This window comes from Henckelia pumila, chromosome 4 (genome assembly GCF_033568475.1).
Source record: "Henckelia pumila isolate YLH828 chromosome 4, ASM3356847v2, whole genome shotgun sequence".
NCBI lineage: Eukaryota > Viridiplantae > Streptophyta > Magnoliopsida > Lamiales > Gesneriaceae > Henckelia > Henckelia pumila.
In genome coordinates this window covers 149,449,033-149,471,803 of record NC_133123.1, presented here as the reverse complement: position 1 = coordinate 149,471,803, position 22,771 = coordinate 149,449,033, and the positions used below count along the sequence as shown (strand labels likewise).

The 22,771-nt window shown below is 39.6% G+C and overlaps 1 pseudogene; it reads right to left on the bottom strand.

The window, feature by feature from the left end:
• Positions 1–2,256: 2,256 nt before the first annotated feature.
• Positions 2,257–3,021, bottom strand: LOC140862042 (shikimate O-hydroxycinnamoyltransferase-like; annotated as a pseudogene).
• Between the last annotated feature and the right edge of the window lie 19,750 nt (positions 3,022–22,771).

Below are 22,771 nucleotides of genomic sequence, written 5' to 3'. Positions count from 1 at the left end.
CTTAAGATCTGTCGCTAAAACTCTGATGGTTGCTGCAGTGCTTGCTTTGACACTTGGACAAATTCAAAGGCTTCAAGAATAGACAAAATGTTGCTCTCAAAATGTTGTTCAAAGGCTTCGAAAATGGACATAAACTTTCTTTGAAATGATGCCGAGTTCTCGAGATTTCTGGACATCCTCGATGATCGACAATGAGCAGAATTCAAAGCTTCAAACTGTTGCTACTGGACTTCGAAATGGGCAGGAACAAAGCTGATATGTATGTTTGATATGTGGACAGAATTTTTCTTCAAGAATCTGTTGAAATCTTTCAATTCCAGCAACCTTTTTCTTAGTCCAAAACAGTTGTTGAAAATGGTTGCTAATGTGCTCGAGAATGGCATATTTGGGGTGTGATTTTCACTTATCTTTGACCACTATTTATAGGCTGAAAAATAACAGCTAAAAGGTCTCATGTTCATGGCGAACTATCCCCCTCTTAAGAGCCATTATTCCCCTTTATTCTGATGTTACAAGTGACCCTTTGCATATCAAAATTATTGTGCATTTGATTTTTGATTTAATCGGTCATTAAGATTGTTGAAGGTTGGAGTCTTCACACTGAGCATTTTATCTAAATGTGTATGCAACAATGAAAGTAGGTAGGTAAACCGATAATGGAACGCAATAGGTTGTTTATGGATGTTCAAAGATTTCATATACTTCTGCACCACCCTTCTTCCTCCTCGAAAAGATTTCAAGAGAAGACTTTGAGTTTTACAACCAATTTGCAAAACCCCAATCCAAGACTAGGACTTACACACACAACCTATCTCAGAACTTCTAGTTACAACTCGGTTTCAATCCTCGACTGATGAAATATAAGTATTACAACTCGATTACAGATTTGCACAAAGGTTGATCCTTGAATGATCAGAGTAATTCTTCAAGTGTTGTGCTTCGAGTTTTCTGGATCAGATTTCTATGAAACTGAAGAACTTGGATTGTCAAATATTCGTGATAGCAAGAGTATTACCAAAAGTTGTTCTTCATCTGATCAAAATGGCTATTTATAGGCTTTGGATTACAATGGTCATAATATTTAAAATGTCTCTAATAGAATTTGAATTAATATACCCGTTGCCTTGTCATTTTCACCAACATATTCTGAGGCCGGCATTTTCTTTGATTGTATCACGACTTTGTAGAATGCTGTCAGAATACGAAAAAAATCTATCCAAACCAAATCGCGATGGTAGACTTATCTTCTAAAGAGTCAGTTTGGCTATCTTAAAGTCACACTTTTCAGTTTAGTGTTTTTTCTTAGTAAAATCACTCGTTTCCCTGAAAACTTGTTTAGGCAATTTTACTCATAAAATCGTACTTCTTTTTCAAGACAGTTTCGCCCTACATTTAGGATTATTTCGAGACGTCAGTTTATCTGCAGTTTGGCTCGCATCAATTTATCTCATATAAACACCAAAACTTTATTCTCAACAACTTCTTCCTTTTTGGTGTTTATGAAAACTTAGATTATGCTGAGGTAAACTAACTTATCAAATAAAAGAGAGGAATAATATCATCGTACTGAATTTAACTGAACTGTCTGAACTATTTTCCCCCCTTTTTGATAAACATACAGTTAGACAAAATATAGAACGAATTTCAAGTTGCTTCAATTTAGAAGATCCGAGTACACATGTAGATAAAATAATGAAACAACACAAACTATCTTTGATCTGTTGGAGGTTTCATGGTAATAATTGCGATCGGAGGAAATTTGACGAGATGATTGTCCATGGTGGCCTGGTACCGATTGGTTGGCGGGATTTTGAGAGAGTATAATTTGCTTGGAAATTAGTACTCATGGATTCAATTTTGTCAACTTTGGTTTCTAGAGAGTTGTGAGATTGTTGCAGTTGAGACAAAAATATATTCAGTTGACTGCAGTTAAGTAGCAACTTGTCCAGAAGTACAAACTTATCTTGGAGCTTAACCAATTCAGAATTCAGAGAATTTCGAAGGAAAATATGTTGTTGCTCGTTTGATGTTGTTGTCTTTAAGAATATGAAGATATTTTGAGAGGAATATCAAAGATGATTCCATTATTGCTAATGTTTGATCCAAATCATCATCCATATCAGATGACAATGAAAATTAAATTTAACATATCAACCAACCTCAACATTCGATGGGAAGAATGAACACAAGCGAATTCTCTTTGTATAGAAATCCTTTATTTTTCATTAAAAAGCTTGAATATAATTTGGTCGACAACGGATTTTTGTAACAAAAATGAAATCGGAATAGAAATAGATAGATGTTGTTCACACAAACAACAAATTCATACGATGAGTAAATTAGTAACAAGGCATGCAACAATGAAAACAGAGTACTCAAATGTCATACAGGAGCTTCTCGAAAACCTTCATATGCTCAGTTTGTAAAGAGATGGCCACCGATAAGCTCCCATCATTTGTTGGACTAGGCTTCGTTTCCAGATCACCAGATACAAACATCGGAGTGGCTGCGAAGATCGCGTTGCCAAAGTAGCCTGGTGGAAGCGAGGGACGAAGCCTGGATCGCTCATCTGTTGCAATGAGCAGCCTTGTTAGTTGATCTTGAGGCAGCCCCCGAGCCTTACATGTACATCGCCAAATATGGCCCGCCAGTATTTCATACGAGCTGTAAGTGATCGTGTTCCCTTCCTCTTTCGACTTGGACTTGAGGGAGTTGAGCTGATCCTGGGTTATCTTGAAAATGGAAACAGCTATCCCCGGGGATTCGTTGAGTTTTCTTGTGATCAGTTTCATGGATGGAGGTGGCTGATACTCGATGTTCTCGAATTTGGGTTGCGGCGGATCGCGGGCACGGAGGAGGGGTCATGTCGACGAAAGGGGGGAGTGTAATATCAAGACCACGATCCATGTCCGACCAGGTGTTGATGAAATGGAGACCAGAAACTCCATCCACTACTTTATGCTGCGTCCCAACGCCCAAGGAAACTCCTCCACATTTGAAATAAGTCACTTGTTTCGGTTTTTATGATAAATGTTTGTCATCTTAGCTATAGGTAAGATGAGAAAAATATGGATAAAATTTGTTGAGATAATGAAAAAACTATATATATGTAAGCTGGAGATCCGTAAAAGAACTACTTTCACGTACAACCGACGGATATTTATCAATAAATGTGACCACACCTATTTATCTAAATCTTTCGCAAGCTAGCTGGAGATAAAAATTGAGTCACTGGCAGTGAACTAGAATGATTTAATACTAGTTTTCAACTTTACTGTTATTAAATTTATGAGAAAACAAATAATTTCGAATATAATAAAATTGCTTTTATGATTTTGTCTAAATTAAATAAAATAATCAAATCTTGAGGATTAATAACAGTATATGTGGGATTGATACTTGGACTCTCTGTCCACTTTACTATTACTTGACCTAATATACTTGCTAGTAAATATCGAATTAAGCGGTCAATATCATACCGATCGAGTTTTCAAAAACATATGTAATTTATTTTGTAAAACTTAACTCACTCAAGAATAATAATATTTGTGTAAAGACTTATATAAAGAAATATAGGCATAAAAGTAAACTTACTTTCTATTCGATTCTAAGAAGATCATGTAGGAATAACGTTGTTGGAAGGCCTCGAACTATATCAAATCTCGAATTTGGCGAACACCAGAATTTGATCAACCTTAGGAGATGTTAGGCTACTCGGTTTTGTGCATAAAAGGTAGCCTCTTTGGTTGAATTCCAGGCTTCATATTGCTCGACTTCTAACAAAATTTTGGCTTAAGATCTGTTGTAAAACTCCGATGGTTGCTGCAGATGCTTGCTTTGACACTTGGAAAGACTCAAAGGCTTCAAGAATGGACATAATCTTGTTCTCGAAATGTTTTTCAAAGGCTTCAAAAATGGACATAAACTTTCTTCGAAATGATGCCGAGTTCTCGAGCTTTCTGGACAGCCTTGATGCTCGACAATGAGCACAATTCAGAGCTTCAAACTGCTTCTGCTGAACTTCAAAATGGGCAGAAACAAAGCTAATAGGTATGTTTGATATCAGGACATAATTTTACTTCAAGGATCTGTTGAAATATTTTAATTCCAGCAATGTCTCGAGAATGGTAGATTTGAGTGTGATTTTCACTAATATTTGGCCATTATTTATAGGCTGAAAGATAACAGTTGAAAAGTCTAACATTAATGGCCAATTATGTCCTTCTTAAGAGCATTATTACCCCGTTATTCTGCTATTACAAGTGACCCTTTAAATATCAAAATTATTGGTCATTTTATTTTTTATTTAATCGGCCATTAAGGTTGTTGAAGGTTGGGGTCAGTGTTTTCATAACCGGTCCGGTGATCAAACCGGTTTACCTAAAAAACGGTCCTATTGATCGAACCGTTTTAACCAAACGGTTGAACCGAAAAATCGTTTATACAATATAATATAATAAATAATATATTTTGAGTTTTAAAAACTACAAAATATATATAAATAGACAAAATATATATATATATATATATATGTCATAGTTTGAAAGTTAAATAAATATGTAAATATATTCAAAATATCAATTATAGTTCTAAATTTTATAAATAAAGAATTATTTATTTTTAAAAAAACCAATAATTATTAAAATAATTTTTTAATAAAGTTCAAATTCCAAAAAATCATGTATATATATAAAAAAATATTAAATTTAAATTTTAAAAAATAAAAAATTTAAATTTTCAAAAAAAAAAAAAAAAATTCAAAAAACCGGTTCAGCCTGTTCAACTGAACCGATTTTTCGGTTATTGATCGATTCTTGACCATTTTGACCGATTGGACCGGTTTTTCGATTTTTGGTAAAGTTCTGGATCGGTCTGACGACCGGTTCCCGGTCGGACTGGTTCTGAAAACAGTGGTTAGGGTCTTCACATCCCACACACCTTATTGTGAGTTTTGTCCTCGAAATTTGGGTTGACTAGCTTCTTCAAAAAGGAAGGGATATGGCTTTCACATGTTCTTCTCAAGTTCTCAAGTGGCCTCTCTCTCCGTGTTGTTAGACCATTGTATTTTTATGTACAGAATTACTCTTCGTCTAAAAAACTTGGTCCTTATATCCACTAATTGGATTGGAATTTCATCATACTTCAAACTTCGTTGAAGTTTTCTTTAATCATGAGTGGTCCAATTTCAAGAATTTGACTTAGATCTCTAAAAGATAGTATGCTTGTCAGGATTCCTCGTAATCGCACCATATTGTCCATGTATAAGGTAGCCAACTTGTCTAGAATAAATCCATGCGATGATGCATGAATTTTATGAGTTTATCAACGATCACCCATGATTTAGTTTTTACTTTGGCAAAATTAGTTTAAGTTCACGAAAATATGTTCTTATTTCCATCTCACGACTTCTAGTTGTTGAAGAAGTTCTTCGATTCAAATTTGATTTGTCCAAACATTTAACATCTAGCAACCATTTGTGAAGTATTTCTTCATTCCACTCCAATTGCGCTGAAATCTAAAGCTCGTGGTAACACTATACTCTTGAAGGTCTAAATGTATCATAGTCTTCTCATTGGATTGCAGTTGATATACAACTACGAGTCACCATAGAAATAATCTTTTTTTGGGCACTCTTCCATATTTCTGATATCAGATTTTGATTTAAAGTTGATGCGAGGTTTACGCGTAACATCTGCTGGATCATAATATTGATCGAGATTTTTGATTAATTGAATTAACATTATTCATCCCTATAGGTGCTTCTTATCAAAATACTATGGTTTTAAATTAAACTAAATAAGATCATGATTTATGTAGTAACCCTGCATGGTATCACCTACTAACTGGCAACTAATAGCATGCATTAAACTTAATACAGCAAAATAACTTAACAGAGTAAAACGTGCGGAAACATAACCATAAATTACATATCAGCTTAGTATAAAAGTGTCAAGCTTATTCATCAGTAGTGATACAATCATATCGAAATACTTAAAAGTAAACATTATACAGCTATATCGAATCCTGCTGTATAACTAACTCCTCAAGGCTTGCTCCCTAATCCTGCCTTGAACCCCCAGCTCCGTCCATCCTGCGACCTGCCCCATGGAATAGGGTGTCCAAGATAACAACTAGGACGCGAGCGCTACGCCCAGTACATAGACATGAGTAAACATATGTATATAATGCATGCAACATGATGACTGGTACAGGGTCATCTGAAAAGTCATGCTCAGAACCGGCGCCATATGAGTGCTGCCACCGCAGGGATCAACCTCTGGGTACAACCACACTCGTCTAGTACACCAGAGTAGACAGACATAAATGCCCCCGCCGTCGCGGTACTCTCAGTGACAGACTATCGAGTATAGAGCTGAGCGGCTCTATAATCAGGTATATCAAGGTATAGGCTCAACGTGTATATGCACATGACATATGAATATAGAAAGCGGTAAATCATATATCATGCCATATAATAATGCCAAAAAAATGCAACATATAAATATGTATACTCGCTGGCAATCTCAGTCAATGTGTACGTACCTCTAGGCTAGTTCAAGTATAGTAGGATCCTAGGTTCCAAGCCTATATTCAAAAGTTCACCGTATCACTACATAAATTCTATAAGCCTTAACTAAGCTAATAAGTACTCCCAAAACTTAAATAGATTCCTGAACCATACCTTCGTCCGTAGATAGCCCTTTGGAGTCGCTAGTCCCGGATGACTATAACCACTCCTTGGTTATTCCAGAACCTCTATTATAACCGATAGGGCCCTCAAGTGTATATCTCACACTATATAACTGAAGGAGAAAACTCGAAAATTTGTATTTAGAAATGAATCTGGGAAGCCCTATTTATAGGCAAAATTTTCGGCCAGGATCGGAACCACCGATCTCGGGATCGGAGCTTCCGATCCAGCTCACGCCTTGCATGCATGACACGCCGGGATCGGAACGTCCGATCCGACGATCGGAGCTTCCGATCTCGCCTCCAATCAACACTTGTCAAAACTCGTGGCTGAGTCATCGGGTAAAGTTGGCAGCCGGAGATCGGAACGTCCGTTCCAGGATCGGAGCTTCCGATCTCGGTGCTTCCGCTGAGCTTCCGAAGTGGCTGGGATTGGAGCTTCCGATCTGGGTTCGGAGCTTCCGATCCGGCCCAAAGTCAAAAGCCCAAATTCTCTTCCGAAGTCCAATAACATTCCGAAATTGATTAATTACCAACCCTTAATCATTTTTATTATATTATTATCTTAAAATGGAATCTGGGTTACTACATTCTCCCCACCTTTAGATATTTCGTCCGCGAAATAACATCTAAAGACAAATTAAGATAACAAGATGAAATATCAAACCACGTTTTATTACAACAACTGTAATTACAACTACATGGTAATCAAAAATACAAAGCAAACAAATCAGGATATTCTGCTTGCATACGACTCTCAGTTTCTCAAGTTGCTTCTTCAATGCCTCGGCGCTGCCACTATACCATCACAAGTGGTATAGTTTTGTTCCGAAGAACTTTCTCCTTTCTGTCTAAGATACGGATTGGTCGTTCAAAAAAAGACAGATCTGGCTCAGCTGAATATCAGTAGACTGAATCACATGAGATTCATCAGCTATATACTGTCGAAGTAACGACACATGAAAAACATTATGTATACTGGAAAGATTTGGCGGTAAAGCCAAACGATATGCAACATCTCCGATCTTCTCCAGTATCTGGAAAGGTCCAATAAAACGAGGAGACAACTTGCCTTTCACGCCGAATCTCATCACCTTCCTGAAAGGTGATACTCGTAGAAACACATATTCACCAGGCTCAAACTGAAGTAGCCTGCGACGAATATTAGCATAACTGGCTTGTCTATCTTGAGCAACTTTGATCCTATGCTTGATCAAATCTACCTTGTCTACAATCTGCTACACCAATTCAGGACCCTCGACTTGTCGTTCCCCGACTTCATCCCAGAATAACGGAGTACGACACCGTCGACCGTACAATGCCTCGTAAGGTGCCATATCAATACTACGATGATAACTGTTATTGTAGGTAAATTCGATCAAAGGTAACTGATCCTCCCAAGATAAGCCAAAGTCCATGACAGAAGAACGTAGCATATCCTCCAATGTACGAATCGTCCGCTCTGACTGTCCGTCAGTCTTCGGATGATATGCAGTGCTCAAACTCAGAGTGGTACCCAACGCCTCCTGAAAACTACCCCAAAAACGTGAGGTAAATCGCGGGTCTCTATCACTGACTATGCTCACTGGAATCCCATGCAATCGCACTATCTCTTGGATGTATAAACGTGTCATGCGATCATAAGAATACTCCCAGTTATAAGGAATAAAGTGTGCTGATTTCGTCAAACGGTCAACAACGACCCAGATAGCATCACACTGACGTGAAGTCATAGGTAAGTGGGTAACAAAATCCATAGTTACGTGCTCCCACTTCCATTCGGGAATCTCAAGATTTTGCAATAATCCACCTGGTCGTCGGTGTTCAGCCTTGACCTGTTGACAAACCAAACATCGAGAAACAAATTGATACACACTACGCTTCATCCCCTTCCACCAAAATCTAGTTCGCAAGTCCTTATACATTTTCATGCTTCCAGGATGAACTGATAATCGACTCCTGTGAGCTTGAGATAGAATATCGTTCCTGAGCTCCGCAACATTAGGTACAACCACTCGATTAGATAAGCACAATAAACCATCTGCCTGAAAATGAAATTCAAATGTATTTGTTGGAAAACGGTGTTCAGATCAATTAAGAATTGATACCCGGTGCAGCGGAAGTTTAAAAATTTTATTTTATTGCATGGAACGATTCCATATCATGGGTATCAAAACTTCTATGATTAAATTGTGCAAGTAAAAATAAAATCACAATTTAATTTTTACCTCTTCAAGCAAAGGCTTGATTGTGGACTCCAACAGAATTTAATCTGCTCTTTTTGTAAATCCCGGGAACCGATGACTGTCACGATCTATCTCCGGAATCAGGTCCACGAACGAAAAACAGAAACCCTCTGATTGATTGCACTATCAATCAGAAGTTTTACGTAGAGAATAAACAGATATGATCTCTTAATTTGGATTGTAATTTTTCACAAAAATCACAGTCCGAATTTTTCTCAAAAAGGATAGAGGATTTCGAAAATCTCCTTGAAAATTCTAGAGTGTATTTTTGAAAATTGCAATATACAATGCCTCGAATTTTCGAACCCAACACCTCTATTTATAGATAATTTCTAGACTAGATCAAGTTATAATTGTATTAGGACTCTAACTCCTTAGGGCCCACAATCCATAACTTAAGCCCAACAAGCCAAGCCCGTTGTTATAAAAATTAATATAAAATTCATCATGACTCCGATTGATAAACCGATTTCACCAATGTGCACAGAAATCATTTCTGCACCTTTTAAAGTCAAGATAATTTTTCTGAATCCTAATTCAGTGATTTCCAAAAATGTCCATCCTTATGTTATTTTAGGAAATTCCACTCCCTTTTAGTTAAGAAGTCCAACTTCTCTTTCATTAAATTTAACTCTTTAAATTTAACTATCTCAACGAGATTTAGTAATCCATTACTTGTGTGACCCTCAATGGTTCAGGGATACAGCTAGCCGTGGGCTCACAACTCCTTGTGACTCGAAACAACAATTTTCGACTTGCCCAACGAATCATGGTAAGAGCGTCTAGCAACATCGCCCCATGATTCCCTAGGTATCACTGATAGTGCCTGCAAGAACCAGTAGATTTTGGTTAACGTACAGTACGGTCCCTTCATCCATATATCCCGATCGAATCAACAACCATTGGTGCATCGAGAGTCGTTCGAGATTCGATAACTATGCATTACATATTGGAGATCAAATAGTGACATCGCATGTGTTACTAGGAAAACCGAGTAACCTAAAACACATCATGTACTCTGGCCAGAGATTCGTCACACTAATATCTCCTCAGATCGCATAAGATATCCACACTCGCAAGTATGTGGTGAATCCTTGACAACAAAGCATCGACTCATATATGTATCGTAACTGTACCCAATCCCGACACCTGATGACCCCAATAGAGTCGGTAAACGAGTCAAAGTACAGTACTAACATATAGAGTCTCAATGATGTTTCAAGTAATAAGGACTAATGGTGTACAACCAAAACCGCAGACTTTATCCACTCGATAAGTGATAACCACTTGGAAAGTCCGAATAGGGTAGTTCGATCATTCATTATATGAATATCCATTTGCATGCTTTGAACATCTCCATGTCTATTACCAATGAAACGTGGTACTTGGCATCACAAATGCTAGTCAAATCTCGAGCGATCCTTATCCTTATTAGCGGACGGCTCAATTGACTAGGAACTGTTTAGAATATACAGTGACTATAAGATGTGTTTCATAATAGTGATATCTCTTTATTCACTATCTCATCTTACTTACACTATAGTATATTCAAGGTCTTTATCAAAACATCAATAGTATATCACAATATAACAATATGAAGAAATACAAAGAAAATGCCATTAATGAATGTAAATTATATTAAACAAAAATTGTTTATACATAGAGTCACAAAAGCCCTTAGCCACAAGTTGGCTAACCGGGCACCCACTCTTTCAATCTCCCACTTGACCTAAAGCCAACTAGTCACACTACGCAATCCCATTGCTTCGCGATGTTTGTCAAACATTGGTCCTGGCAAGGGCTTAGTAAGTGGATCAGCGATATTGTCTGTAGAGGCCACTCTCTCGACAGTGATGTCTCCTCTTTCCACAATTTCCCGGATGATGTGGTATTTCCTTAGTACGTGTTTGGATCTTTGATGAGACCTTGGTCCTTTTCCTGAGCAATGGCACCAGTGTTGTCGCAGTACACCGAAACTGGACCAACAGCTTCAGGAATTACGCCCAACTCTTGGACGAAATTCCTCATCCAAACGGCCTCTTTAGCAGCAGCTGATGCTGCAATGTATTCTGCCTCAGTGGTGGAATCCGCTGTGGTGTCTTTCTTGGAAATCTTCCAAGAGACAGCACCGCCATTGAGCATGAATACAAATCCAGAGGTTGACTTCGAGTCATTCACGTCGCTTTGGAAGCTAGAGTCGGTATAGCCTTCCAATTTCAATTCTCTTCCTCCATAAACCATGAATACATTCTTAGTCCTTCTCAAGTACTTAAGAATATCCTTCACGGCTTTCCAATGCATTTGACCGGGGTTGGCCTGATATCTTCTCGTGACACTCAGAGCAAAGGCTACGTCCGGTCTGGTAGATATCATCACATACATAATACTACCTATGGCTGACGCATATGGTATGTGTGTCATTTTCTCTATCTCTTCTTCAGTCTTGGGACACATAGACTTGGATAGAGAAACTCCATGACACATAGGTAGATGTCCTCTCTTGGACTCATCCATAGAAAACCTTTTCAATATGGTGTCGATGTAGGTTGCTTGAGTGAGTCCTATCATTCTCTTAGATCTATCTCTATAGATCTGTATCCCTAGAATATAGGATGCCTCACCCAAATCCTTCATCGAGAATCTACCTGATAACCATATCTTTGTTGACTGCTACATCCCTACGTTATTCCCAATGAGTAGGATGTCATCAACATAAAGCACTAAGAACGTCACCGCATCGTTAACTACTTTCTTGTACACGCACGGTTCCTCTGGGTTTTTGATGAAACCAAAGTCCTTTATTGTTTCATCAAATTTCTGGTTCCAACTTCTTAATGCTTGTTTGAGACCATAAATTGATCTCTGAAGCTTGCATATCTTATGCTCGCTTCCCATGGATGTGAATCCCTCGGGCTGCATCATATAGATTTCTTTCTTAATGTTTCCATTAAGAAATGCAGTCTTCACATCCATTTGCCATATCTCATAGTCATACCATGCTGCTATGGCAATAAGGATTCTTATGGACTTGAACATTGCGACTGGTGAAAAGGTTTCATCATAGTCAACTCCTTGTCTTTGAGTATAACTTTTTGCTACCAATCGTGCCTTGTAGGTAAGTACCTTACCATCAGGCCCAAGTTTTCTCTTGTAGATCCATTTACACCCTATTGGAACAATTCCATCAGGAGGATCTACTAAAGACCAAACTTGGTTCGTATGCATTGAGTCTATTTCCGACTGCATAGCATCAAGCCATAAATTAGAATCCGCATCAGAAATTGCTTCCTTGAAGTTTCTTGGATCACATCCAATGTCGGGTTCACTTTGATCCCCTTCAAGAAGAAGACCATATCGAATAGAAGGTCTAGAAGTCCTCTCGGATCTCCTAGATATAGGCGTGTCCACTGAACGTTCTTGAGGTGTGGGATCGTTATTTTGTATCTCAGGTTCTTCTCGAATTTCTTCGAGTTCCATCATCTTGCCTTTCTTATCTAATAAGAACTCCTTCTCCATGAAGGTGGCATTCCTCGAAACAAACACTTTTGTTTCATTTGGATGATAGAAATAATATCCAATTGAATTCTTCGAATATCCTACAAAATAACTGTAGTGACCCTGCGTGAAATCACCTACTAACTGGCAACTAATAGCATGCATTAAACTTAATACAGCAAAATACTTAACAGAGTAAAAACGTGCGGAAACTTAACCATAATTTACATATCAGCTTAGTAATATAATTCAGGCTTAATACTGTAATGATACAACCAAATCGAAATCTTAAACAGTAAACATTATATAGCTATATCGAATCGTGCTGTATAATAAAATCCTCAAGGCTCCTGCTCCCTAGTCCTGCCTTGAACTACCAGCTCCGTCCATCCTGCGACCTGCCCCATGGAATACGGTGTCCAAGATAACAACTAGGACGTGAGCGCTACGCCCAGTACATAGACATGAGTAAACATATGTATATAATGCATGCAACATGATGACTGGTACAGGGTCATCTGAAAAGTCATGCTCAGAACCGGCGCCATATGAGTGCTGCCACCGCACGGATCAACCTCTGGGTGCAACCACACTCGTCTAGTACACCAGAGTAGACAGACATAAATGCCCCCGCCGTCGCGGTACTCTCAGTGACAGACTATCGAGTATAGAGCTGAGCGGCTCTATAGTCAGGTATAACAAGGTATAGGCTCAACGTGTATATGCACATGACATATGGATATAGAAAGCGGTAAATCATATATCATGCCATATAATAATGCCAAATAAATGCAACATATAAACATGTATACTCGCTGGCAATCTCAGTCAATGTGTACGTACCTCTAGGCTAGTTCAAGTATAATAGGATCCTAGGTTCCAAGCCTATATTCAAAAGTTCACCGTATCACTACATAAATTCTATAAGCCTTAACTAAGCTAATAAGTACTCCCAAAATTTAAATAGATTCCTGGACCATACCTTCGTCCGTAGTTAGCCCTTTGGAGTCGCTAGTCCCGGATGACTATAACCACCCCTTGGTTATTCCAGAACCTCTATTATAACCGATAGGGCCCTCAAGTGTATAACTCACACTATATAACTGAAGAAGGAAACTCGGGAATTCGTAATTGAAAATGAACTCTGAAAGGCCCTATTTATAGCCAAATTTCTCAGCCAGGATCGGAACTTCCGATTTCGGGATCGGGGCTTCCGATCCAGCTCATTGCGTGCATGTCTGCCACGCCAGGATCGGAACTTCCGATCTGCTCTATGACCGACACTTGTCAAAACTCGCGACTAAGTCATCGATCATTTCTGACAGCTGGGGATCGGAACTTCCGTTCCAGGATCGGAGCTTCCGTTTCGATCGAAGCTCACTATCCGGGATCGGAGCTTACTATCCGGGATCGGAGCTTACTATCCGGGATCGGAACTTACTATCCGGCCCAAAATGAAAAAGCCCAAATTTTACTTCTGAAGTCCAATAACACTCCGAAATTGGTTAAATACCAACCCTTAATCATGTTTAACATATTATTATCTTAAAATGGTATCTGGGTTACTACATTCTCCCCACCTTTAGATATTTCATCCGCGAAATAACATCTAAAGATAAATCAAGATAACAATATGAAACATTAAACCATGTCTTATTACAACAACGGTAATTACATCTTATATGGTAATCAAAAATACAAAGCAAACAACTCAGGATATTCTGCTCGCATACGACTCTCAGTTTTCCAAGTTGCTTCTTCAACGCCTCGGCGCTGCCACTGTACCATCACAAGTGGTATAGTCTTGTTCCGAAGAACTTTCTCCTTCCTGTCTAGGATACAGATTGGTCGTTCAACAAAAGGCAGATCCGGTTCTAGCTGAATATCAGTAGACTGAATCACATGAGATTCATCAGCTATGTACTGTCGAAGCAACGACACATGAAAAACATTGTGTATACTGGAAAGAGATGGCGGTAAAGCCAAACGATAAGCAACATCTCCGATCTTCTCCAGTATCTGGAAAGGCCCAATGTAACGAGGAGACAACTTGCCTTTCACACCGAATCTCATCACCTTCCTGAAAGGTGATACTCGCAGAAAAACATATTCACCAGGCTCAAACTGAAGTGGCCTGCGGCGAATATTCGCATAACTGGCTTGTCTATCTTGAGCAACTTTGATCCTATGCTTGATCAAATCTACCTTGTCTACAATCTGCTGCACCAATTCAGGACCCTTGACTTGCCGTTCCCCGACTTCATCCCAGAATAACGGAGTACGACACCGTCGACCATACAATGCCTCGAATGGTGACATATCAATACTACGATGATAACTGTTATTGTAGGCAAATTCAATCAAAGGTAACTGATCCTGCCAAGATAATCCAAAATCCATGACAGAAGAACGTAGCATATCCTCCAGCGTACGAATAGTGCGCTCTGACTGCCCGTCAGTCTTCGGATGATACGCCGTGCTCAAACTCAGAGTGGTACCCAACGCCTGCTGAAAACTACCCCAAAAACGTGAAGTAAATCGCGGATCTCTATCACTGACAATACTCACTGGAATCCCATGTAATCGCACAATCTCCTGGATATATAAGCGTGCCATGCGATCATAAGAATACTCCCGATTATAAGGAATGAAATGTGCTGATTTTGTCAAACGGTCAACGACAACCCAGATAGCATCACACTGACGTGAAGTCATAGGCAAGTGGGTAACAAAATCCATAGTCATGTGCTCCCACTTCCATTCGGGAATCTCAAGATTCTGCAGTAATCCACCTGGTCGTCGATGTTCAGCCTTGACCTGTTGACAAACCAAACATCTCGAAACAAATTGATACACACTTCGCTTCATCCCCTTCCACCAAAATCTAGTTCGCAAGTCCTTATACATTTTCATACTTCCAGGATGAACTGATAATCGACTCCTGTGAGCTTGAGATAGAATATCATTCCTGAGCTCCGCAACATTAGGTACAACCACTCTATTGGATAGGCACAATAAACCATCTGCCTGAAAATGGAATCCAGATGTATTAACTCCATTGGCTAGACGTGCCAATCGCTAAGTCTTAACATCAAACATCTGAGCATCTCTGATCCGAGAATACAATGCTGGCTCAGATAGAATAGTATACAAATGAATCCCATTCCTCCCTTTCTTGTTCTTGAGCATAAAACTCAATGAACAGCACTCTTGAATCATATGAGATATTTCATTAGTCTGAAGTGCATACAGTCTCACCTGCCGACTCAAGGCATCAGCAGTAAGATTAGCAGAACCTGGATGATATTTGATTTCACAATCATAATCCTTCAGGAGATCCATCCAGCGTCTCTGTCGCATATTCAACTCTGCCTGAGTGAATAAATACTTCAAACTCTTGTGATCCGTAAATATCTCAAATTTCTCGCCCTAAAGATAATGTCTCCAAATCTTGAGCGCAAATACAATGGCGGCTAACTCGAGATCATGCACTGGATAGTTATTCTCATGCGTCTTCAACTGTCGAGAAGCATAGGCAATAACATGTCCATGCTGTGTCAACACACATCCCAACCCCTGACCAGAGGCATCAGTATAAACAACATAACCTCCTGATCCAGAAGGTAGAGCTAGCACAGGTGCAATAGTAAGACGTCTATGCAGCTCGTGAAATGACTCCTCACAATCCGAGGACCAAATGAAGGCAACATCTTTCCGTGTAAGCTGAGTCAAAGGCCTGGCCAACTGTGCAAAATTCTCGATGAACCGACGGTAATATCCAGCTAGACCCAAGAAACTACGAATCTCAGCAACCGTCGTCGGTCGAGACCAGTTCAGCACTGCCTCTATCTTACTAGGATCAACAGATATCCCTTCATTAGAAATCACATGACCGAGAAATACTACCCGATCAAGCCAGAATTCACACTTGCTCAATTTCGCATATAGCTGCTTATCTCGTAACGTCTGTAGAACAATCCTCAAATGCTGTGCATGCTCATCCTTGTCATGAGAATAGACAAGAATATCATCTATGAAGACGATGACAAATCTATCCAGATAATCTCAAAATACCTGATTCATCAGATTCATAAAGACTGCCGGTGCATTCGTCAAACCGAATGGCATCACCAGAAACTCATAATGCCCGTATCTGGTCCTGAAAGCAGTCGTAGATATATCTGAGTCTCGTACTCGCATCTGATGGTATCCAGATCTCAGATCTATCTTCGAATAAACAGAAGTACCCTGTAGTTGAGCGAACAGATCATCAATCCGCGGCAAAAGATACTTATTCTTGATGGTGACACGATTCAACTGCCTATAATCAATACATAATCGCATCGATCCATCCTTTTTCTTGACAAACAAAACAGGTGCTCCCCACGGAGAAACACTCGGACGAATATATCCCTTATCAAGCAGATCTTGCAACTGCTATTTCAATTCCCTCATCTCTGACGGTGCCAGACGATAAGGTGCTCGGGATATAGGCGTAGTTCCTGGTACTAGATCAATACCAAATTCAACCTCTCGAACCGGAGGAAAACCAGGAATCTCATCAGGGAATACGTCAGGAAACTCGCTGACAACCGGTAGCTGATCAATACCCGTACTACTCATGGACATATCAACTGCATAGATGAGGTAGCCCTCCCCACCTGACTCCAAGACATGACATGCCTTCAGAGCCGAAACAAGTGGCATCGGAGGTCGCGCACCCTCACCATAAAAATACCAGCTATCACCCTCAACGGGATGAAACTGTACCAGACGCTGATAACAATCCACAGTAGCGTGATACAAAGTCAGCATATCTATTCCCAAAATACAATCAAAATCCGTCATCGCTAATATCATCAAATTAGCCGATAACACATTACCCTCAAACTCCATAAGGCAACCCATCACTAGACGCTTAGTTACTACCTCCTGCTCCAACGGAGTAGATACAACTAAATCCATATCTAATGATACGTAAGGTAATCTATGTCTCTGAACAAAGCGACTAGAAATAAAGGAATGCGATGCTCCAGTATCAATTAATACAAGTGCAGGAATACCACATAACAAGAAGTTACCTGCCAACATGCGATCGCTTCCCTCAGTAGCCTGCTCCTGAGACAGAGCAAACACCTGCCCTTGAGTCTGGGGACGAAAACCAGAAGAACTCTGTGGTGCTGGCTGCTGACGTGGAAAAGTAGAAGCCTGAGATCCAACCTGGGATCCCGATCCACTAGCAGAACCCATGAGCTGAGGACAATCTCTCCGCAGATGTCCCTGCTGACCGCAAATATAACAAGCACCAGTAGCTCTCCGACATGAAGCTGCAGGATGCTTCCCACCACAGTGGCTACAAAACTCCTCCTTCTTCTTCTTCTTCCCAAAGCGGAAAGTACCTCGTGAACCACGAGAACCAGACGAAGTAGTAGGAATAGAAGAAGACGTAGGTACAGATGGCACAACAGATTGAGCTCGAGGCTCAATAAATCCACTAGGCTGTGCTGGCATCATCAACTGTCCACGCCTGTTGCTGGTCTCCACAAGACGGCAACGGTTCACCAAAGTCTCATAAGATACCGGGTCATCACAGACGACAACCTGTGCGTAGATATCTTGGTTCAGGCCTTGTAGAAAGATATCATACTTCGACGCATCACTCGCATTGATATGAGGACTGAAAGGTAGCAGATCAAGAAATCGCTGCTGATACTGATCAATAGTCATTGATCCTTGCCTCAAAGTAAGCAACTCCATAGATCGTGCTTGGCGAACAGCCGGAGGAAAATACAATTTCTGAAACTCCCAACAGAAATCCCCCCAAGTCACCTGTCCTCTCTCAGTACGTGCCTGAGCAACCTTGGCATCCCACCAAAAACGTGCTCTATCCTCTAGAACGAATTCTAGAACTTCCAATTTCTGATCCTCAGTACAATCGAAAGCACGAAAAGTACTCTCGAGTTTAGACATCCAGCTTCTAGCTTGTTCAGGATTCTCGCCTCCCACTAAGGGTTTCGGTCCTACCTGCATGAACTTATTAATAGTATAGCGACGTAGACCCTCATGAGGACGATGTTGATCATCCTGATGATGATGGCGACGATGATGATGACCACTTCCCTGGCCAACACTACCGTGACTCTCGTCAGCCATATCCTGAAAAGAATTGCACATTAAAATCCCGAATGCGCAAGAATTACTCAAGACTAAACTAAATCCCAAGTACTAATCCCAAAATCTAAGCATGCTCTGATACCAAAAATGTAGTGACCCTGCGTGGAATCACCTACTAACTGGCAACTAATAGCATGCATTAAACTTAATACAGCAAAATACTTAACAGAGTAAAAACGTGCGGAAACTTAACCATAATTTACATATCAGCTTAGTAATATAATTCAGGCTTAATACTGTAATGATACAACCAAATCGAAATCTTAAACAGTAAACATTATACAGCTATATCGAATCCTGCTGTATAATAAAATCCTCAAGGCTCCTGCTCCCTAGTCCTGCCTTGAACTACCAGCTCCGTCCATCCTGCGACCTGCCCCATGGAATAGGGTGTCCAAGATAACAACTAGGACGCGAGCGCTACGCCCAGTACATAGACATGAGTAAACATATGTATATAATGCATGCAACATGATGACTGGTACAGGGTCATCTGAAAAGTCATGCTCAGAACCGGCGCCATATGAGTGCTGCCACCGCAGGGATCAACCTCTGGGTACAACCACACTCGTCTAGTACACCAGAGTAGACAGACATAAATGCCCCCGCCGTCGCGGTACTCTCAGTGACAGACTATCGAGTATAGAGCTGAGCGGCTCTATAGTCAGGTATAACAAGGTATAGGCTCAACGTGTATATGCACATGACATATGGATATAGAAAGCGGTAAATCATATATCATGCCATATAATAATGCCAAATAAATGCAACATATAAACATGTATACTCGCTGGCAATCTCAGTCAATGTGTACGTACCTCTAGGCTAGTTCAAGTATAATAGGATCCTAGGTTCCAAGCCTATATTCAAAAGTTCACCGTATCACTACATAAATTCTATAAGCCTTAACTAAGCTAATAAGTACTCCCAAAATTTAAATAGATTCCCGGACCATACCTTCGTCCGTAGTTAGCCCTTTGGAGTCGCTAGTTCCGGATGACTATAACCACCCCTTGGTTATTCCAGAACCTCTATTATAACTGATAGGGCCCTCAAGTGTATAACTCACACTATATAACTGAAGAAGGAAACTCGGGAATTCGTAATTGAAAATGAACTCTGAACGGCCCTATTTATAGCCAAATTTCTCGACCAGGATCGGAACTTCCGATTTCGGGATCGGAGCTTCCGATCCAGCTCATTGCGTGCATGTCTGCCACGCCAGGATCGGAACTTCCGATCTACGATCGGAGCTTCCGATCTGCTCTATGACCGACACTTGTCAAAACTCACGACTGAGTCATCGATCATTTCTGACAGCTGGGGATCGGAACTTCCGTTCCAGGATCGGAGCTTCCGTTCCGATCGGAGCTTACTATCCGGGATCGGAGCTTACTATCCGGGATCGGAACTTACTATCCGGCCCAAAATGAAAAAGCCCAAATTTTACTTCTGAAGTCCAATAACACTCCGAAATTGGTTAAATACCAACCCTTAATCATGTTTAACATATTATTATCTTAAAATGGTATCTGGGTTACTACAATAACATAAGGTAGATCGACTATCCAACTTATCTCCCACTGTCTGCTTCACGTAAGCAGGACATCCCCAAATCCTCAAGTACGAATACTTAGGAGCTTTGCCATTCCATAACTCGTATGGAGTTTTATTCACTGCTTTTGTGTGAACATTGTTCAACAACAATACCGCCGTTTCAAGTGCATAGCCCCAAAATGAAGGAGGGAGCTCAGTGAAGCTCATCATAGATCGAACCATGTCCAACAAAGTTCGATTGCGACGCTCCGAGATACCATTCAGCTGAGGTGTCATAGGAGGAGTCCACTGAGAGAGAATCCCATTCTCTGTTAGATAGCTCAAAAACTCGGTACTTAAGTATTCTCCACCTCGATCCGATCGAAGTGCTTTAATACTTTTACCTTGTTTGTTTTCTACTTCAGCCTTGAATTCTTTGAACATTTCAAATGATTCAGACTTATATTTCATTAAATATAAATACCCATACCTAGAATAATCATCAGTAAAGGTAATGAAGTAGGTGTGACCAAATTTAGTACCAATACTAAATGGGCCGCAAACATCCGTATGGATCAAATCCAACAGATTTTGACTACGCTCAAGTTTCCCTTTGAAAGGAGATTTAGTCATTTTTCCTTTTAGGCAGGACTCACAAGTAGGTAGAGAGTTAATATCAGACATATCAAACATGCCATCTCCCACTAGCTTGTTCATCCTCCTTGAGGAAATATGACCTAGCCTAGCATGCCAAAGGTTTGCCGGGTTTTGACTATCGATTTTTCTTTTGTTTGTTGTTACCGGTTTATCAACATAATCAACTGGAACGTCTTTTAATTTTAAGTTATATAGATCGTTTTTAAATTGTCCATTTCAAATCAAACATTCATTCTTGTAAATATTGCAAATCCCATTCGAAAATTTTCAAGAAATATATTCTTTATCAAGAATAGAAAAAGAAATAATGTTTTAATGAAATCTTGGTACAAATAAAAACATCTCTCTCAAAATATAGCTTAAAATTGTATTTGCAAAATTAAACAAATGTTTTCCATAGCTTTTGGATTCAACTCTGGAACCATTCCCGAGCCTTAACTGGGTCTCACCCATCCTAAGCTTACGACTTCTTGTCATCATCTGCAACTCATTGCAAATGTGAGATCTACATCTGGTATCCAAGAAATAGTATTAAGTGAAACATTTATAAAATATATCCTTTGTAGTTCGTAACTACTCGATATACATTCTTTGCAGTTGCGCTTCCAGTAACCGGGTTTCTAGCAGTGATGGCAAACTTATTTAGAATTGTCCATCTTTGCATGTAACATTTGGCCTTGAGATCATGGTCCTACCATTTCTCTAGTTCGGCCAACCTTTCCGAAGTTACATCAGCCGGGGCTGTTTTCGGAGGAGCCTTTTCTAACACTTAGAAAATCTTTTCCGAGCTCAGGACAATCTTAACTTATGGAACCATTCCATATAGTTTGCGCCAGAAAGTTTGTTTTGTTCGAGAATTGAAACATGTGGATTACGAATATTCATCATAATGATATACTGAGATGAAACAGACAATAATCGATGATTGTTTAATTAATTTACTAAGACATAAAATATGGCAAAATTTATTTTATGAATTTAACTCCCACTATTTTAATGATTTCACTACCCTCTAGTGAAAACGGGAATCTCCTTTTCTTAGTGGGAACATGGAGTCCAATTGACAAATCATAGTCCCGAATAATATCAGCCAACCATAATTTTCAAAAGGTAGAGCCCAATTACTTCCAAAGTAACCCCCATGTTTTTACCTCATGTCCAATAAGGCCCCAATAATATGAGCCAATCCCATGGGAGTTCCACCCAACTTACAACATGTGTCGATCCAATGTACAGCTTTCCGACGAACGGGCCCCCCCAATAATATGAGCCGGACCGTATCCGCGGGTAGCATCTCATACATTTATCGTTGATGGAAGGTAGGAACATTTAAACAATATTTAAATTCCCTTTTATAAATCTTGATATCAATATTTAAAATGAGGCATTTTAATTTTTTTTGAAAATTTGTCTCATCATGCAATTTATGTATGCTTGCGGGATTCATACAATTTTGTCTAAACATGCATACATCAATAATATCATATATTATTTAAGGATGATCGATCCCATTATATAATCGACCCGTGGTTGCCAATCACGAGTCTAAGTCCAATCCTAGGTGTTATGCAAGTATGCAATGCAATCCTATTACATTGAGCTTCCATTTACATTTCTTCGGTCTTTATCGTCTGCTGGGCCCACCATTGTCTTCAAATCTTTATCTCCCACTAAGTCTAACAAATTTACAATAAATTTCGATGACAAGTAGGGGATACATATTTAAGGGGTGGGAACGGCCATAAACCAAGCCCACTTTTTATTACAAATGACAATTCAAATTGGGCTATAAACCAAGCCCATTAATAAAACCCAACAACAATAAAATCAAATGTAAATTACCTAACATACACCTAAAACATTGGTCATGACAATCGATCATCCTTTTATCCAATAATTAATTCAATAATTAAAACATTGAATAACATGCAATGGAATCATAATTTAAAAGATAAAATCATATTTTATCCAAT